General features: G+C 44.4%; 4 non-coding genes across 4 annotated transcripts; 2 read left to right on the forward strand and 2 right to left on the reverse strand.

Moving 5' to 3' along the window:
• On the forward strand, positions 1 to 110 carry LOC125981579 (U5 spliceosomal RNA). The gene has a single exon (XR_007486068.1). It is a non-coding gene; the product is annotated as a U5 spliceosomal RNA (small nuclear RNA).
• A 4,971-nt stretch (positions 111 to 5,081) lies between these two features.
• Positions 5,082 to 5,163, reverse strand: trnas-gcu (transfer RNA serine (anticodon GCU)). The gene has a single exon. It is a non-coding gene; the product is annotated as a tRNA-Ser (tRNA).
• Positions 5,164 to 6,563: 1,400 nt separating this feature from the next.
• Positions 6,564 to 6,675, forward strand: LOC125981581 (U5 spliceosomal RNA). Its single transcript, XR_007486069.1, has one exon. It is a non-coding gene; the product is annotated as a U5 spliceosomal RNA (small nuclear RNA).
• A 1,956-nt stretch (positions 6,676 to 8,631) lies between these two features.
• Positions 8,632 to 8,703, reverse strand: trnah-gug (transfer RNA histidin (anticodon GUG)). The gene has a single exon. It is a non-coding gene; the product is annotated as a tRNA-His (tRNA).
• Positions 8,704 to 20,979: the final 12,276 nt, after the last annotated feature.

Raw genomic sequence — 20,979 nt, forward strand, 5'->3', positions numbered from 1 at the left:
ATCTCTCTTTCTTTTCAGATGGAATAAATCTTTCGCCTTTTACTAAAGATTTCCGTGGGGAGGAACAATAAGAGTCTATCTCTACCCATTCTCACCAACGGTTTGTTAGAATAGGCCTCTTTGGCACCACTTTTATGGTTAAAATTCTCTCTTCTATGATCAGCTCACTTAATCCCTCAAACCCAAGAACCGAGACTACACTTGATTTTAGCCAAAAGGCCGAGAAGCGATGGAGTATGCGAGTGACGGACTCACTTACAGGCTTCCCCGTCTACCCATTCTCAGCAACGGTTTGTTAGAATAGGCCTCTTTGGCACATGTGATTAGCTGGGTAGCTTGAGCTATGCCGTTATATCGCTGCAACCCTTCTCTTGCTTTATTAGCTTTCTCTTCTCTATGACACCCTTTGCACATATGTAGAAGTCGCTCTCAGTTAAGACTACAAGGTCACACGTCATCACACAGGCTAGGCAGAGTCGCCTCCTTGCAGAAAGGCGGCCCAGAGTAGTATAAGAGCAGGAACCTTGGCGCTGGGAGAGGGACCTTCTTTCGCATCTCGCAGAAAGGGCTCCACAGCTGTGCATCGATCATTCTGGCATACATCAAATAGTTAAACTGTGAAGGCTGCCTCTTGGTAATTACTGTTAGCATATCGAGCATTAAAGATAAAGAACTGGGATCAAACCTAACAGGTTACAGTACGGAACAGAGTGCTGCTCTTCTGGGCACTAATAAATCGGCAAACTTGTCTGATGACTTATTTGTTCACTCTTCTTCACCCGCAGTAATAAATATAGTTCACGAGGCATATATGCTTCCCCTTTCAGCAGTCTCTATCCAAATACACAGTGTAGATACCTATTAAAATGGTAGACCCGATGAACATGAAAGGCAAAGATGGATAATTCGCCAAGAACTTTCCAGGGTCATCATATGTACAACGGCTGCACCGAAAGAGTTGGGCCAGAATAGAGCGGAACTCATGCAGAAGTGCATGAACACCACCTTGCTGAAAGAATAAAACCAACACAATGCATGAATTCACGACAAATGACATACCAGCAAATCGGTGTGACTTCTGCTATTGCCTTTGCAAGACCAGTTCAGATATGCTTTATCACGAATTTATAAATCTGGTGTGTTCGGACCTCCGCAGTGGAGGCTCTGCTGAACCCCTGAGACCGACTCACCGAACCCCTAGAGTTTGACCAAATCCAGGTTAAGAACCACTGGTTTAGAGGCAGTTATTTCTGCAAAAGGAGGATCTACTAAATATTGCTGTCATTTTTCTGTTGGAGTTTCCAAATGTATGCACCTGGCTACTTTTGTTTAAATAATGATTGCACACTGTCTGCAAATCCTATAAACTTCATTTCACTTCTCAAATATCTGTGTTGATCACTGCCATCATCCGCCATGCATGGATTCGGGCCATCTGATTGGTTACTTTGCCCCCCCATACACACAGGAATTGGTTAGGACTTGATTAGTAAATGCTAGGAATCGTTTTGCCTGTCTGTTCAGAGCAAGAAACAAGCCACTAGCCCCACGGGAAGTTGTTATTTTCTGTAAGCTTGTGTGTATGTAAATTTGTCATGGTCCAACGTAAGACTGTTTAGGGTGAATAAAAAATAACTGCAACAAGTTTATTCTGCTATTAACCAGATTCAAACTGGGGTTGCAGCCGCCTCATTGCTATATTATGGCCAATATGCAGTTGCATGTTTAGGGTCTTTTCTCTAGGAACTTCAGCCACGACACCCAGGCAGACCATGGAAGAATGTCGATGTTAAAATGTTAGTTGAACTATCCAATAACTACGCAGATCCGATGATTCCTAAGACTTGAGATCAGACAAAGTTGGAAAGACTATTTTTTGATGGTGTCTGTGAGTTACTTCAACCCAAAAGTTCACATAAATTACACATAGCTAATGTTGACCACAAAATGGTATGTGAGCTGGCCAGGAGTCCTGGAATCTTTTGATTTGTAGACAGATGCGTTATCCATTGCTCCACGAGCCCCACAGGAATATGTGGCTTATAAACTTGTGTGTAACACTTTTGCAAAAATGAAAAACAAAAAAAAAATGGGTGACATTATTTGAATATGCCATCATGCTTTATCCATTGCGCCATTCGCCCTACAAGTTAAGGCTATCGACCGCAAACGTGAGGAAAATCGTCATTGTCCAAAAGATGGCTGTTCAGCAATAGTGAGCAAGGGACAAATTCCACATAGTTATTTGAGTATGCCATGACCCTGATTCGAACCAGGGTTGCTGCAGCCACAACACCGAGTACTAACCACTATATGATCATGGCCAATATGCGCAACTTATTTAACGCTACTGCATACAGGCCATGATCGTGTAGTGGTTAATGGTTGTGTTCCATTCGAATCCGGGTTATGGTATAATCAAATTACTTTGATGAATTTGTCTGCTGGTCACTGTTGCTAAGCAGCCTTCCTTTGGACAATGACAGTTTTCCACACAAGTTTACAGTCGATACAGTCTTGTAGGGTGAGTGGCGCAATGGATAACACATGACGGCAGATTCAAGTGATGAGAATCGAAACAACAGATTCAAGAGACCCAAGGTAAATGAACACAACCCGTTTCGTTTCAATTGACAGCCCATGTGACATGCACCTCAGATGAAATGGGGCTTTTAACGAAGGGATCATCTGGGAGTTAAACCCCAGACCTCTCACACCCAAAGCAAGATTCATACCCCTAGACCACTGGTGTCAAACTCGAGGCCCGGGGGCCAGTTATGGCCCACCGTATCATTTTCTGTGGCCCGCAACGACAAATTGTGCATTAAATCTATGTCATACTAACATTGCAAATTGTCGGAACTTTTAAGAATCTTCTTAAAATTATTTTTGAAATATGTGAAAAGTTTCCACGAGTCTGATTTGAAAAAGCAATTATTTGTCAGTTTGTTTTGTAGCTTATACTGTATATAATATGAGGCGTTTATTTATTTGGGTTGACAGTCAGAATGGCCCATCGAGGGAAACTTTGACTACAATGTGGCCCGCGACAAAAATGAGTTTGACACCCCTGCCCTAGACCAACGAGCCTCAAAGAAAGCTTGCAGACCATGGTACATTCTGTGTAACATTGGCCTGTCATATGAGAAAGGACTCATATGTGAGGTTGCTGTTTGTGGACTTCAGCTCTGCCTTCAACACCATTGTGCCGCAGCGACTCATCTGCAAACTCGATGAGCTGGGCCTCAGTACCTCCCTCTGCAACTGGATACTGGACTTCCTCTGTCAGAGGCCTCAGGTGGTGCGTGTTGGCGACAAAATCTCCGCCAGCATCACGCTGAGCACGGGGGCCCCACAGGGCTGCGTGCTCAGTCCATTGCTCTTCACCCTGCTGACGCATGACTGCACTGCGACCTACAGCGACAACCACATAGTGAAGTTTGCTGACGACACGACTCTGGTGGGTCTCATCACGAAAGGCGACGAGACTCGGTAGAGGTCGGAAGTTGACCACGTGGTGCAGGGACAACAACCTCCTGCTGAACGTCAATAAGACCAAGGAAATCATTGTTGACTTCCGGAAGGGTCACACAACACACCTGCCGCTGATCATTGACGGTGCTGTGGTGGAGAGGGTGAGCTGCACCAAGTTCCTGGGGGTGCACATCAGTGAGGACCTCTCCTGGTCCGCAAACACCTCGTCACTGGCAAAGAAAGCTCAGCGCCGCCTGTACTTCCTGCGGAAGCTCAGGCGTGCATGTGCTCCTCAGGCAGTCCTGTCTACATTCTACCATGGCACCATTGAGAGCGTCCTCACCAGTTGCATCGCTGTCTGGGGTGGTAACTGCACTGAACAGAACTTGAAGGCCCTGCAGCGCATAGTGAATACGGCTGGTAAGACTATTGGTGCTTCGCTCCCCTCCCTGAAGGACATTTACACCTCCCATCTCGCCCGCAAGGCAACCTCGATTGCCAGAGATGTGAGTCACCCGGCTCACTCTTTGTTTGACCTTCTGCCCTCTGGGAAGAGGTACAGGAGCCTGCGCTCCCGCACCACCAGACTCCCCAACAGCTTCTTTCTCCAGGCTGTTAGGGCCCTGAACTCGCTACCCCCTTCTGCGTAGCGTGCGGCACTGTTGCGCTATTTTCGGGAATGTCTGCTGTACGCGCACTTGCTCCTTTTTTTTCTGCTCCTCTTATTTATTTATTTATTTATTTATTTATTTATTTATTTATTTATTTATTTATTTATGTATTTATTTATTTATTTATTTATTTATTTATTTATTTATTTATTTATTTATTTATTTATTTATTGTTGTGTTATTTATTCATTATTTATTCAGCACGCTTTTGTTATACTTGTTTACTTGTTTGTCTGTTGTGAGCCATGTCTTGTCACCGTGGGATAGGGGGGAACGAAATTTCGGTTTCTTTGTGTGTCTTTGGCATGTGGAGAAATTGACAATAAAGCTGACTTTGACTTTGACTTTGACTCCACACAACGATAGACAACAGTGTTTCAAAGAAGAGCTCGTCCGGGAGTTTAACCCGGGCAATCAAAGAACCCTAGGCGAGAATCATTCCCCTGCACCAATGAGCCCCATAGTAGACCAGCTGACCCCATTACATTCCAGCAGAATTTCAAAGATTCTCCCAGAAGGTAAACTTAAAAACACATGGAAGAACACACACAGGTGAAAAAAATGTTTCCTGCTCAGCTTGTGGCCAAAGATTCTCAGAGAAAGGAAGCTTGAAAAGATACACAACAACCCACACTGGTAAGAACCCTTTTTCCTGCTCAGTTTGTGGCCAAAGATTCTCTCAGAAGGTAAATTTAGAAACACATGCAAGAACACACACAGGTGAAAAGCCTTTTTCTTACTCAGTTTGTGGCCAAAGATTCTCAGAGATGGGAAACTTCAAAAGACACACAAGAACCCACACTGGTGAGAAAAACCTTTTGCCTGCTCAGTTTGTGGTCAAAGATTCTCAGAGAAGCGACAGTTCAAAACACATACACAGGTAAGAACCCTCTTTCCTGTTTAGTTTGTGGCAAATATTCTCTCAAAGCAAGCCTTCGACGAGGATGGGATTTGAACCCATGCGTGCAGAGCACAACGGATTAGCAATCCATCGCCTTAACCTCTCGGCCACCTCGTCTTGTGTTGATAAGTCATGTTACGTATGTTGTGCCAAGATACTTTGGATGTGAATGTGAAACCGACGAGGATGTGATATGAAATGATGAGTGGAGAGCACAATGGAGTAGCAACCCATCGCCTAAATATTTCAGCCATCGCATCTCATGCATGAGTTGAATAGGCGACGTGATATGGTATGTACGGTGTAGTATAAGCCGCAAGGTAAAATGATACGATACTTTAGATGTGTAACGAAGAAAAGGTAAGCCACAAAATAAGTGACACTGTAAACAAAGCAAAACGTTTTTTCAATGTTGTCTCACCCCAAATCTTTGGGATCATCGGATCTGCACAGTTGGATAGTTCCACCGACATTTTAACATCAACATTCTTTCATGGGTGTCTTGGCTGAAGATCCTAAAGAAAAGACCCTAAACTTATTGTATGCGATTGCATATTGGTCATGATCGTATAGTGTTGTGGCCGTAGCATCACCGGAACGAATCTGGGTCATGGCGTCAGTAAATTACCTTGCTGAATTTGTCCGTTGTTCACTGTTGCCAAACAGCCTTCTGTTGAACGCAGGCTTCCAGACATTACGTCCACCTATGTTTTAACATCAACTTTATTTCATAAAGTTCTTCCAAATTCATCTTGGTGAAACTCCCTCCCTCAGGTGTTCCCATCTTTTTTTAGGCCTGGCTGCCACGAGGCAGCGGTAGAAACAAAATATGACCCTGAAACGGCACGCCCAAACCGGCTATGATATTAATCAGAATTCGTTCATCACTAAAATGCAGTCCTCAGGTCCATGTCATATTCGCTACCAATCGGAATGTAACGGACAGATTTATATTCAAATGTCAAATCTCGAACGCCACCGTCGCAGTGGAGGTGAATTACACTCCAAATTCACCTCCGCTGCAACAACAAAAGCCTCAATTATTTGCGACACGAGAGATATAGAGCACTTCTGAAATTTGAGAAATCATTTGAGAAATTACGTTCGTATTTTCTTTCCCGATTTGTGTCGTTATGAAATCACATGTTTTCAAATAAAACACAGAGATGGGATCATTTCCCATTCTCTGATATCAAAAGTACACGTACCAAGACATACAACTGTTTTTACCTTCAATACTCAAAATAGACGCCCAATCGCTGTTTGAAAGAATGTGTTCGATCAGGTACCTACAATCCTGTGCGCCAACAATGTTTTAAGTAAAAAAGACATTAATGAACACAAAATACTCGTTCGTTTAAACCTTCTATTTAGGTTGAGGCCTTCTAAGTATAGTAAATCTATGAACGTCTATTGTTTGTATTAGAAGGAATGGTTGCTGCAATTTGAGTGTGAGACCGCCTGTGAATTTGGTGAGACCAGCAGTAGGGTGGCCCGTTTTCACCCAGATTATCAGCTCATTCTTTTTTCTCTTCAGATCGAATAAATTGTTCGCCTTTTACTAAAGATTTCCGTGGGGAGGAACAATAAGAGTCTATCTCTAGCCATTCTCACCAACGGTTTGTTAGAATAGGCCTCTTTGGCACATGTGTTTAGCTGGGTAGCTTGAGCTATGCCGTTATATTGCTGCAACCCTTCTCTTGCTTTATTAGCTTTCTCTTCTCTATGACACCCTTTGCACATATGTAGAATTCGCTCTCAGTTAAGACGACAAGGTCACACGTTATCATACAGATTAGGCAGAGTCGCCTCCTTGCAGGAAGGCGGCCCAGAGTAGTATAAGAGCAGGAACCTTGGCGCTGAGAGAGGGACCTTCTTTCGCATCTGGCAGAAAGGGCTCCACAGCTGTGCATCGATCATTCTGGCATACATTAAAGAGTTAAACTGTGAAGGCTGCCTCTTGGTAATTGCTGTTAGCATATCGAGCATTAAAGATAAAGAACCGGGAACAAACCTAGCAGGTTACAGTACGGAACAGAGTGCTGCTCTTCTGGGCACTAATAAATCGGCAAGCTTGTCTGCTGACTTATTTGTTCACTCTTCTTCACCCGCAGTAATGCATGTAGTTCACGAGGCATATATGTGTCCCCTTTCAGCAGTCTCTATCCAAATACACAGTGTAGGTACCTATTAAAAGGGTAGTCCCGATGAACATGAAAGGCAAAGATTGATCATTCGCAAAGAACTTTCCATGGTCATCATATGTACGAAAGAGTTGGGCCAGAAGACTAGAGCGGAACTTATGCAGAAGTGCATGGACACTACCTTGTTGAAAGAATAAAACCAACACAATGCATGAATTCACGACAAATGATATACCAGCAAATCAGTAGTACTTCTGCTGTTGCCTTTGCGAGACCAGTTCAGATATGCGTTATCACGAATTTATAAATCAGGTGTGTTCGGACCTCCGCAGTGGAGGGAGGCTCTGCTAAACCCCTGAGACCGACTCACCGAACCCCTAGAGTTTGACCGAATCCAGGTTAAGAACCACTGGTTCAGAGGCAGTTATTTCTGCAAAAGGAGGAACTACTAAATATTGATGTCATTTTTCTGTTGGGGTTTCCAAATGTATGCGCCTGCCTACTTTTGTTTAAATAATGATTGTACACTGTCTGCAAATCCTATAAACTTCATTTCAATTCTCAAATATCACTGTGTTGATCACTGCCGTCATCGGCCATGCATGGATTCGGCCCATCTGATTGGTTCCTTTGCCCCCCCCCCCCCTCCCCCATACACACACAGGAATTGGTTAGGACTTGATTAGTAAGTGTTAGGAATCGTTTTGGCTGTCCGTTCAGAGCAAGGAACGAGCCACTAGCCCCACGGGAAGTTGTCATTTTCTGTAAGCTTGCGTGTATGTAAATTTGTCATGGTCCAACGTAAGACTGTTGAGGGTGAATAAAAAATAACTGCAACAAGTTCATTCGGCTATTAACCAGATTCAAACTGGGGTTGCAGCCGCCTCAATGCTATATTATGGCCAACATGCAGTTGCATGTTTAGGGTCTTTTCTCTAGGATCTTCAGCCACGACACTCAAGCAGACCATGAAAGATTGTTGATGTTAAAATGTTGGTGGAACTATCCAATAACTACGCAGATCCGATGATCCCTAAGTCTCGAGATGAGACAAAATTGGAAAGACTATTGGTTGACAGTGTCTGTGAGTTACTTCAACCCAATAGTTCACAGAAATTACACATAGCTAATGTTGACCACAAAATGGCATGTGAGCTGGCCAGGAGTCCTGGAATCTTCTGATCTGTAGACAGATGCGTTCGTTATCCATTGCTCCACGAGCCCCACGGGAATATGTGTCTTGTAAGCTTTTGCAAAAATGAAAAAATAAAATAAAAAATGGGTGACATTATTTGAATACGCCATGATGCTTTATCCATTGCGCCACTCGCCCTACAAGTTAACGCTATCGACCGCAAACGTGTGGAAAATCGTCATTGTCCAAAAGATGGCTGTTTAGCAATATTAAGAAAGGGACAAATTCCACACAGTAATTGGAGTGTGCCATGACCCGGATTCGAACCGGGGTTGCTGCGGCCACAACGCAGAGTACTAACCACTATACGATCATGGCCAACATGTGCATCTTATTAACGCTACTGCATACAGGCCATGATCGTGTAGTGGTTAATGCTCGATTCGAATCCGGGTTATGGTATAATCAAATGACCTTGTTGAATTTGTCTGCTGGTCACTGTTGCTAAACAGCCTTCCTTTGGACAATGACAGTTTTCCACACAAGTTTACAGTCGATACAGTCTTGTAGGGTGAGTGGCGCAATGGATGACACATGACGGCAGATTCAAGTGATGAGAATCGAAACAACAGATTCAAGAGACCCAAGGTAAATGAACACAACCCGTTTCGTTTCAATTGACAGCCCATGTGACATGCACCTCAGATGAAATGGGGCTAGTTGATCAACAGCAATGTTTTAACGAAGGGATCATCTGGGAGTTAAACCCCAGACCTCTCACACCCAAAGCAAGATTCATACCCCTAGACCACTGGTGTCAAACTCGAGGCCCGGGGGGCAGTTATGGCCCACCGTATCATTTTCTGTGGCCCGCAACGACAAATTGTGCATTAAATCTATGTCATACTAACATTGCAAATTGTCGGAACTTTTAAGAATCTTCTTAAAATTATTTTTGAAATATGTGAAAAGTTTCCACGAGTCTGATTTGAAAAAGCAATTATTTGTCAGTTTGTTTTGTAGCTTATACTGTATATAATATGAGGCGTTTATTTATTTGGGTTGACAGTCATAATGGCCCGTCGAGGGAAACTTTGACTACAATGTGGCCCGCGACAAAAATGAGTTTGACACCCATGCCCTAGACCAACGAGCCTCAAAGAAAGCTTGCAGACCATGTTACATTCTGTGTAACATTGGCCTGTCAAACACTCCACACAACGATAGACAACAGTGTTTCAAAGAAGAGCCCGTCCGGGAGTTTTACCCGGGTAATCAAAGAACCCTAGGCAAGAATCATTCCCCTGCACCAATGAGCCCCATACTAGACCAGCTGACCCCATTATATTCCGATTGGTAGCCCATGTGACATGGACCTGAAGACTGAATGTCAGTGATTTAAGTCAAGTCAACAAGTCCGATGTCAGCGGCGCGTTGCAGTTCAAATTTTGCTACAGGCCCATATAACAATATATATGAAACTATGTATGAAATAACAAAAATATAAACAACTATTTTATCGAACCATGCATGTCACTCCAAATCAATAAATCCATCAGAATCTTCGTCTTCCGTGTCACTTGAGAAAAAAAAAAAAAAAAAAAAAAACGACGCCGGAAAGAATACGTGTGCCACGGACGTCAGACTAGATATATCAAATAAATGTAATATAAACATCAATTTTAACAAACCATCCGTGTCACTCCAAATCATTAAATCCACCGGAATATTCATCCTATGTGTAAAAAAAAACCCCAAAATAAACAGCTGTCGATTCCGGACCTACGTGCGGCGCTGATGTCAGCCTCATTTTCAGTTGGCGGCTCCAATTATTCCACAGATCTACATATATAACTATATCGTAGCGTTACAGAAGTACCAGGCAAGACATGGGTTTGGTAACAGGCCGGCTCTTTATTTCACAAATCAAGAGCTCAACATGTGAGCCAACACACGCAAGCGCCCAGGATCGCTCTTTCCGCCCCCCCCCCACGCCCTGCTTCCTTCACGGCCTCCCTAAAAAATCGGAAACTACTGAAGTCTAACAACATACACATTGCTACTCTAAATAAACTACATATCAAATAACTATAAAATAAATAACAAGTTTATCGAATAATCTGTATAACTCCAAATCACTAAATCTCCCGACTTCGGAAGTCAGTAAATGGAACTCATTGTCAGTGAGGCTCCAATTATTCCACAGCCATAGTGCCCCCTCGTGCGGTTAAAAAGTGAAAATAACGTGAAGTGATCAACTATACTAGTAAATAAGTAAAGTGTTAATGATAAAGTAAAAATTTGTGAAAAAATTCACATATAAGTCGCTCCTGAGTAAAAGTCGCCCCCCCAAAGTATGAAAAAAAACCTCGACTTATAGTCCGAAACATACGGTGTATAAATGTGTTATTTATTTATATAAAGGCCGGTCCACGAAAATATTTCTGACACGTAACCGGTCCGTGGCACAAAAGAGGTTGGGGACCACTGATTTAGTAGAAGGTGGCTACAGATGAAAGTTTCAGTTCAATTTGAAAAACTTACAGGTCACTCAAGTTCAGACGCACGCACAACCAATGCAGCTATATAATAACTCTGCTGCAAACATAGGTTAACGCACTTGGGTTGAAAAGCGAACCCCGGTCTTTCACGCAACAAGCAGAGATACTATTCACGATGCTAACGAGGAACATGCCCTGTGTTGGGGCAAGATGCACTGCTTGGCGGAAGAAAGGAAAGGGAGGGGACAGAAAGGAGAACGCTCATGGAACATATGCGCATATACCTATTATGTGGATTTTAACCATCTGTAAAGGTTTCTAAAACAGTACTGAAATGGGACAATCTGCTGGTCTGGTTCATATATGCCTGCCTTCAAGTTTAGAGGGCACTACCTTTAGGGGGAGCATTGAAGGTTAGGGTTAAATGTGAGGGGGTTACCGTTAGCGAGTTAGCAGGTTAGGGGTTAATTATTAGGGTTTGGTTATTATTAGGGTTTTAGAGTTAGCGTTAGGGCTTGAAGTTAGGGAATTAGGAGCATTAGGCCAACCAGATTCCATTTATTCCATTAATCACTGACATTCAGTCTTCAGGTCCATGTCACATGGGCTACCAATCGGAATGTAACGGGGTCAGCTGGTCGACTATGGGGCTCATTGGTACAGGGGAATGATTCTTGCATGATTCTTGCTTTGGGTGCATGATTGCCTGGGTTTAGCTCCCGGACAAGCTCCTCTTGCAAACACTGTTGTCTATCATTATGTGGAGCGTTTGACAGGCCAACGTTACACGGAATGTAACATGGTCCGCAAGCCCTCATTCTTGTTCGTTGGTCTAAGGGTATGATTCTCGCTTTGGGTGTGGGAGGTCCTGGGTTCAACTCCCAGACGAACCCTTCTTTAAAACATTGCTGTTGATCAACTAGCCCAAATTAATCTTGGGGGCTAGCCCGAATCCATACACGGTGGATGGCGACAGTGATATTTGAGAAGTGAAAAGAAGTTTATTGGATTTGCAGACAGTGTGCAATCATTATTTCAACAAAGGTAGGCAGGTACATAAATTTAGTAGATCCTCCTTTTGCAGAAATAACAGCCTCTAGACCAGTGGTTCTTAACCTGGGTTCGGTCAAACTCTGGGGGTTCGGTGAGTGGTTTTCAGGGGTTCGACAGAGCCTCCACTGCAGAGGTCCGAACACACTTGATTTATATATCCACATATCTGAACTGGTCTCGCAAAGGCAAAAGCAGAAGTCACACTGATTTGCTGGTATGTCATTTGTTGTGAATTCATGCATTGTGTTTGTTTTATTCTTTGAACAAGGTGATGTTTATGCACGGCTCATTTTGTGCACCAGTAAAAACATCTCTGTCTTGAAAAAAAAAAAAAAAATCACTAAAGAGGGGTTTGGTGAATGCGCATATGAAACTGCTGGGGTTTGGTACCGCCAACAAGGTTAAGAACCACTGCTCTAGATACTTCCTAAAGCTTCTATAGCTGCTTCTAATGTGAGTGTGGATTCTGGTTGAAGGTATATTGGACCATTCTTCTTGACAAATCTGTAACTCCCATGAACTTCATTTCACTTTTCAAATATCTTTTTCTCTGTCCGTTATATGATATATTTAACTGATATTGCTGATCTGAACAGCCAATGATTTATAAAGGAAAATCTTGAAATTGATTTTGCATACGAATGAAACTTTTGCATATGACCGTATATGACCAAAGGGTTGAGGTCCAACCGAGACTTGAGCTGGGATCACTGGTTTCAGAGTTGAGTGTTCAAGGAACCCTCAGGTGTATAGAAGCATAGGCTTTCATGGGGCAGCACACAAGCAACCATTTCACAATTTCTACCCAGCTATATGACAATATATTTGAGGTCCCACCAAGACTTGAACTCAGAATGCTGGATTCAGTGTCCAGAGTACTTACCATTACACTATGGAACCCTGGCAGTGACAGAAGGAGGGGCATCATTTTTCTAAGCACAATACACTCTCTAAGGCGCTCATTTTACTAAACTGACAAAATTAGTGGAAGCAGTGATTACACACTCATAGTGCTGTACACAATGTACTGGATTGGAATTTCCAAATTTTTGTTCCAGACAAATGACTACAGGGCGGCTCGGTGGTGCACTGGGTAGCACGTCCGCCTCGCAGTTAGGAGGGTGCGGGTTCGATTCCACCTCCGGCCCTCCCTGTGCGGAGTTTGCATGTTCTCCCCGAGCCCGCGTGGGTTTTCTCCGGGCACTCCGGTTTCCTCCCACATCCCAAAAACATGCTTGGTAGGCCGATTGATCACTCCAAATTGTCCCTAGGTGTGAGTGCGAGTGCGAATGGTTGTTTGTCTCTGTGTGCCCTGCGATTGGCTGGCAACCGGTTCAGGGTGTCCCCCGCCTACTGCCCGATGACGGCTGGGATAGGCTCCAGCACGCCCGCGACCCCCGTGGGGACTAAGCGGTTCAGAAAATGGATGGATGGACAAATGACTACAAATTGTAAGTTCCACCAAGACCTGAGCTTGTATTGCTAGATTCAGAGTGCTCACAATCACACCATGCCAACATTATACGGTAATCTAGAAGAGCATTAGCTTTCGAACCATCCAAGATCTAAAGTAAGTTCCACCAGTTGACATTGTAACTCGGAGAACATGTGATTACTTTATCAAATACTATTTGACCAATTATTTGAGGTACCACTGAAACTTAAAACTCGGATCACTGGATTCAGAGTCCAGAGTGCTAACCATTACACCATGGAATAGACACACACACACGTACTCACACTTACACACACGCGCGCACGCACGCGCGCGCGCGCGCGCACGCACACACACACACACACACACACACACACACACACACACACACACACACACACACACACACACACACACACACACACACACACACACAGGACAGTGACTCTCATAAACATAGATACAAAATAGTCAGGTGACGCTTTCCCGCCTTTTCCGGACAGTATAATAGCTTGACCTGGAGATGGGGGATGTTGTTACATCTGCTGAAGTGCCGTGTGCATTGACCGCCATTAAACAATTCCAAGATCTTGCCAATAAAGAACAAACCGTTACTCCACATCTTAGTTTTCCTGACCCAGCAACAGACATCATCAACAACATGCAACAGCTGTTGGTGGAATCGAACCCGCACTTTCCTAACTGTGAAGTGGACGTGCTAACCAGTGTACCACCAAGCCGCCAAAGAGCATATAAATATTACTATGTAGAGTCAAATACAAGCCAGATTCCAGATTCAAAACCACCCTTCGACGAGGATGGGAATCCATGCGTGCAGAGCACAGCGGATTATCAATCCATCACCTTAAACTCTCGGCCGCCTCTTCTTGGACAATTTGTGTTGACACATCACATTATGTACGTTGTGCCAAGATACTTTCGATGTGAAGATATTGAAAATCCGGCGAGGATGTGATATGAAATGATGAGTGGAGACCACAATCGGGTAGCAACACATCGCCTGAATATCTCAGCCACTGCATCTCATGCATGAGTTGTATGGGCGACATGATATGGTATGTACGGTGTGGTATAACCCGCAAGGTAATATGATACGATACTTTAGATGTGAAATGATGAAGAGGTAAGCCACAAAAGAAGTGACACTGTCAACAAAGAAAAACGTTTTTTCAATGTTGTCTCACCCCAAATCTTTGGGATTATCGGATCTGCGCAGTTGGATAATTCCACCAACATTTTGACATCAACATTCTTTCATGGTCTGCCTAGGTGTCCTGGTTGAAGATCCTAAAGGTTTTGAACTCATTTTATGCTTCCGCATATAAGCCATGATCGTATAGTGATAAGTACTCTGCGTTGCGGCCCCAGCAACTCCGGTTGAATCATGTTTGCAAAAGTATTACACACAAGCTTGGAAGGTACAACCTATTCCTGGGCAATGGACACAATGGATAATGCATCTGACTACGGAACAGAAGATTCTAGTTTCAATTCCTCGCTACCTTATATGGCACATTTTGGTCAACATTAGCTATGTGCACTTGAAACTTATGCATTGAAGTGACTTAAGGACACTGTCAAGTTTTTCCAATGTTGTCTCATCTCAAGTCTTTGGAAGTCTGATAGTTCCACCAACATTTTAACATCAACATTCTTTCATTGTATGCCTGGGAGTCCTGGCTGCAGATCCTAAAAAAAGACCCTAAACTCATTGTATGCTATTGCATGATTGTGTAGCGTTGTGGCCGCAGCATCCCCGGAACAAATCTGGGTCACGGCCTAATTAAATTACCTTGCTGAATTTGTCCATTGTTCATTGTTGCCAAACAGTCTTCTGTTAAACACAAGCTTCCAGACATTACGTCCACCTATGTTTTAATATCCACTTTATTTCATCTTTTTTTAGGCCTGGCTGCCACGAGGCAGCGGTAGACATACAATTATGACCCTGAAAGAATACGCGCAAACTGGCCATGATCCATCCATCCATTTTCTGAACCGCTTAGTCCCCACGGGGGTCGCGGGCGTGCTGGAGCCTATCCCAGCCGTCATCAGGCAGTAGGCGGGGGACACCCTGAACTGGTTGCCAGCCAATCGCAGGGCACACAGAGACAGACAACCAATCGCACTCACACTCACACCTAGGGACAATTTGGAGTCTTCAATCGGCCTACCAAGCATGTTTTTGGAATGTGGGAGGAAACCGGAGTGCCCGGAGAAAACCCACGCCATGATATTTATCAAAATTCGTTAATCACCGAAATGCAGTCCTCAGGTCAATGTCATATTCGCTACCAATCGGAATGTAACGGCGTCAGCTAATTTGATACAGGGCTCGTTGGTCGAGGGGCATGATTCTCGCTTAGGGTAGGAGAGGTCTCGGATTCAACTATCGAATGAGGCCTACTTTGAAACACAGCTGTCTCCCGTTCTCTGCCATTTTCGACAGGCCAATGTCACATGCGCATCATTTACAGGCTGCATTTGTGTGACACGTGATGTTTCGGGTGGTAACTACACTGAATACAACATGAAGGCCCTGCAGCGCATAGTGAACACGGCTGGTAAGATTAATGGTGCTTCATTCCCCTCCCTGAAGGACATTTACACCTCCCATCTCACCCGCAAGGCAACCACGATTGTGAGTGGTGTGAGTCACCCCGTTCACTCATTGTTTGATCTTCTGCCCTCTGGGAAGAGGTACAAGAGCCTGCGCTCCCGCACCACCAGTCTCACCAACAGCTTCATACTTCAGGCCGTTAGGATCCTGAACTCTCTCCCCCCTTCTGCGTAGCGTCCTGTATTTTTGCGCTATATTCTGACTGTCTGCTGTATGCACACTTGCTCCATTTTTGCTCCTCGTATTTATTTCAAAGTCAAAGTCAGCTTTATTGTCAATTTCTCCACATGCCAAAGACACACAAAGAAACCGAAATTTCGTTCCCCCCTATCCCACGGTGACAAGACATGGCTCACAACAGACAAACAAGTAAACAAGTATAACAAAAGCGTGCTGAATAAATAATGAATAAATAACACAACAATAAATAAATAAATAAATAAATAAATAAGTAGGAGGAGCAGAAAAAAAAGGAGCAAGTGCGCGTACAGCAGACATTCCCGAAAATAGCGCAACAGTGCCGCACGCTACGCAGAAGGGGGTAGCGAGTTCAGGGCCCTAACAGCCTGGAGAAAGAAGCTGTTGGCGAATCTGGTGGTGCGGGAGCGCAGGCTCCTGTACCTCTTCCCAGAGGGCAGAAGGTCAAACAAAGAGTGAGCCGGGTGACTCACATCTCTGGCAATCGAGGTTGCCTTGCGGGCGACATGGGAGGTGTAAATGTCCTTCAGGGAGGGTAGCGAAGCACCAATAATCTTACCAGCCGTATTTGCTTATTTATTATTTATTCATCTGTCAGGCGCGGAGCAGGGAAAGGACTCGAATGCAGAGTTTCCAAAGTCCAAAGATGTGTTTATTTTCTCCAATGGCAGTAGTAACAAAAAGCGCCTCAATATGAGGGAAAAAAGGGGGAAACTAAGGCGCCTCGAACCGAGAGAAAAAGGGGAAATCAAAGCGCCTCGAACCGAGGGAAAGACTATAACGAAGATAACTATGTAACCAAGTTAACATAGGTGATCAAAGTCGTTCAAAGAAGGCTTCTACGTGGAACTCGAGGGTTTCGTGATCGCTAGTGTTCTGAGCAAGGCAAGACGCACTGGCACTGGACACAGGGAAAGGCGCGGGTTATATGGACACAGGAGGGGAACACAAGTGAAGACAGTTGGTCATTGGCGCAGGTGCACACACTTGGAATCAGGGAGTCACGTGACCGGACGCACAGGGGAAGGACACACCGACTGGAACGAGAGGAAAATTACACAATAAAACAGGAAGTGACCAGGACGACACATGACAGCATCACTCTTATTTATTCATTGTTTACTTGTATGTATATTGTGTACTATGTCTTGTCACCGTGGGATAGTGGGAACGTAATTTCGATCTCTTTGTGTGTCTTGACATGTGAAGAAATTGACAATAAAGCAGACTTTGACTTTTGACTTTGAATTTAGACACGGCTAAGAACTACCAAATGGAATGTATCAGACTCAGCATGGTTCCATCTGAATTAGTGAAAGAAGCCAATTTTCACCCAGTCTTAAATCAGGTACCACAACATAATTGCAGCGCAAAATCGTTTTAATGTGTCATGGACTTTGCATAGGAACCAACAATGACAAGAAATAGTAGAAGAAGCTTTTTCCACCCAGTCTCAAACTGGGGATCGTTCACGTGTTAGGCCAATGGTCGGCAACCCAAAATGTTCAAAAAGCCATGTTGACCCCCCCCCCCCCCAAAAAAAAACATACCTGTCTAGAGCGGCAAAAATCTAAAAACTTTTTATAAGGCAATATAGACTGTCAATACATGACCTGTATGCCTACTATTAAAATAATTAAGTAGGCTACAAATACAAAGCAACAAAGCGACGCAAGACGTTGCCTCTGGATACCCAGCAGACTTTGTTGAGCAGCAGGAGATCGGCATATTCGCTCTCAACTTCATCTAGCAATTCACGGAACTGGTGGTGGTTTAATGCTTTTGCGATTGTTTTCTTCACAATTTGGATGACAAGGTTCATTACCTCCATACAATCTGGTGGGAATGTTTACGCACACAGCGCCTCTTGGTGCACTATGCAATGGAATGCAAACAAATTTCGATCCAATGCTTTCTGTCGTAAGGTCACAAACTTTTGCGACCCTCTCAAACTTGGTGTGCCGTCTGTAGGGTCTGAAATCAGATGGCCAGTGTGTATCGCTGTCATTTAAACACTGCAGCACAGCCTCGCAGATGTCCTCCCCCCGTGTTTGGCCTTTTAGTGGTATCAATTTCTTCTTCAAGATTCAAGATTCAAGAGTTTTTTATTCGCCATGTTTGAGCGTGCCAAACAAGGAATTTGACTTCGGTAAATCACAGCCTCTGTTCAACATTTAGGTGACTAACAACAACACTCAGGACATGTGAAAAATGAAAGATATTCTCAAACATCCCCTGATCCTAAACTGATCTTAAACTCCCAAGAGGGCAAGGAAAAACTCAAAACTCCAGCTAGGGGAAATGAGAAACCTTGAGAAGAGACCACAGATGGGAGGGTCCCTCTTCTAGGATGACCAGGCTGCAATGGATGCAGAGAGGACACATACTACAAACAGTGTAGACAAAAAGGTGTGGAAAGCGGGATGTTATTGCACAGTAATGACTCTGAGACTCTAAGAGTGGTGTGAGTTCATCAGAGCGACAGCCTGGGGGAAGAAGCTGTCTCTGTGTCTGCTGGTTTTAGTGTACAGAGCTCTATAACGGCATCCGGAGGGGAGTAGTTCAAACAGGCTGCAACCTGGGTGCGAAGGGTCTGTTGAGATGTTACTTGCACGTTTCCTGGTCCTGGACAGGTACAAGTCTCGGATAGATGGGAGGTTGATTCCAATTATCTTTTCTGCAGTCCTTATTGTCCGCTGCAGTCTGTGCTTGTCTTGTTTGTAGGCCGATCCAAACCAGACAGTGATGGAGGTGCAGAGGACAGACTGGATGATGGCAGTGTAGAAGGTTTTCAGCAGCTCCCGCGGCAGGTTGAACTTCTTGAGCTGTCTCAGGAAGTACAGCCTCTGCTGGGCCTTCTTCCGGACAGAGTCTATGTGGCCGGTCCATTTCAGGTCCCGAGAGATTGTGGTTCCCAGGAACTTGAAGGTGTCTGATGAGAGAATAGTATTACTGTGGATAGTGAGGGGTGAAAGTGGTGAAGGGCCTCACCTGTAGTCCACTGTCATCTCCACGGTCTTGAGCGGGTTCAGGTCCAGGTGGTTTTGGCTGCACCAGTGGACCAGCCGCTCCAACTCCTGTCTGTACGCAGTCTCATCACCGTTCTGGATCAGTCCGATGAGAGTGGTGTCGTCTGCATACTTCAGGAGCTTCACAGAAGAGTCACTTGCGGAGAAATCGTTGGTGTAGAGGGAGAAGAGCAGTGGGGAGAGGACGCACCCCTGAGGGGCTCCAGTATTGGTGGTCAGGGTGTCAGATGTGATGCTCCCCAGCCTCACACGCTGTCTCCTGTTGGTCAGGAAGCTGGTGATCCACTGACAGGTGGAGGCAGGCACCGCGAGCTGGATGAGCTTCTGTTGGAGGATGTCCAACGTACCTGCATAGCAGAGGTGTCTGTTCGATATCGGTCACGTCACACGACTCATCACAGGCAATTGTGAAAGCTGGAGCTGAATTGATGTCCTTGATTTGCTGATTGGTAATATTGTTTACCATTCAAATTACCATTTTATTCACTGATTTTGCAGAGAGAGGCATGTCTTTAATTTTCGGAATGATGTTGGTTTTGTTTTTAAAGTCCAAAAATAGGGACTCTGATATTTTAACGAATGAATCCTTCATGTACTCGCCATCGGTGAATGGTTTTCCGTGTCAGGCATGGAACAAGGCGGAGGACTCGGATGCAGAGTCTTTCTTTGCACTGATTTATTCCAAAATAAGATGACCAAAAAGACAACTCAAAGCGCCTCTTGTGAGGGAAACACTCGGCAAAAATCCAAACAAAAGGTGTCGCACTCGGGCGAGACAAAAAGAGCTAGGGAGAACAAGGCACTAACAAAAAGCGTCGCTCTGTGGCGAGACAGAAAAGAGGAATCTTACTAGGACTTAGGACGGCAAGGAATCGCTGGTGGTCGGGACGAGGCAAGACACACTGGCACAAGACAAGGGGAAGACACGGACTAAATACACACAAAAGGGCTGGGACACAGGTGCTGACAATTAGCGTCAACCACACAGGTGCACACAATCGGGATCAGGGAATACAAGACAACAGAAACAGAGGAAGGGACCACGAACTGAAACCGAAGGGATGACAAAATAAAACAGGAAGTGAAGTTACGACACCGACAAGACAGAAATCCGGAAAATAAACGTGACCGCATGACATTCCGCGCTTTATTATCTACCGGGCTGCAACAAAACTTGCAGCAGTAGTAGAGTTTGGAGATGCAATCCTCTTCTTGAAACAGTTTTTTCGTTCCTCAAATTGCACCGTTCCTCTCAGTTCCAACTGGGTGATCAGAAGCAAATTTAGCATGCTTTAGCTGAAAATGTCACTCCAAATTGCTCTTTTTGTCATATTTGACAACTTCTCATTGCAAATCAAACATTCAGGCAAACCTTCAGCATTGGCAATGAAAGCAAATGGTTGAGTCCATTCTTTCTTAAACCCTCTGTTCTTATCAGCAATCTTTCTCTTTTTGCCTTTAGAATCCATGGCCCGTCACTCAAACACCTGTTTGTTTACAACTCGCCTGTGCTGTGTCGCTTGCTATGATGCAATTTTGCGCCATTCTGATATTCAGTATTTTTAATATATTCACAACTACATACATTTTCTACAGAATAAGAATGTTTGTGTCATGATTACTGTTAGAGATTTGCTCACTCCAACTTATTTTGCAAGAACCACACAGAGACAAGGCAAGTTCTTTTAGACACCTGCAGGTGGAGAGATCACTCGCTACAGGAATGAACTCTCTCCCCCCTTCTGCGTAGCGTCCTGTATTTTTGCGCTATATTCTGACTGTCTGCTGTATGCACAC

Source organism: Syngnathus scovelli, chromosome 14 (assembly GCF_024217435.2).
Source record: "Syngnathus scovelli strain Florida chromosome 14, RoL_Ssco_1.2, whole genome shotgun sequence".
Taxonomy (NCBI): Eukaryota; Metazoa; Chordata; class Actinopteri; order Syngnathiformes; family Syngnathidae; genus Syngnathus; species Syngnathus scovelli.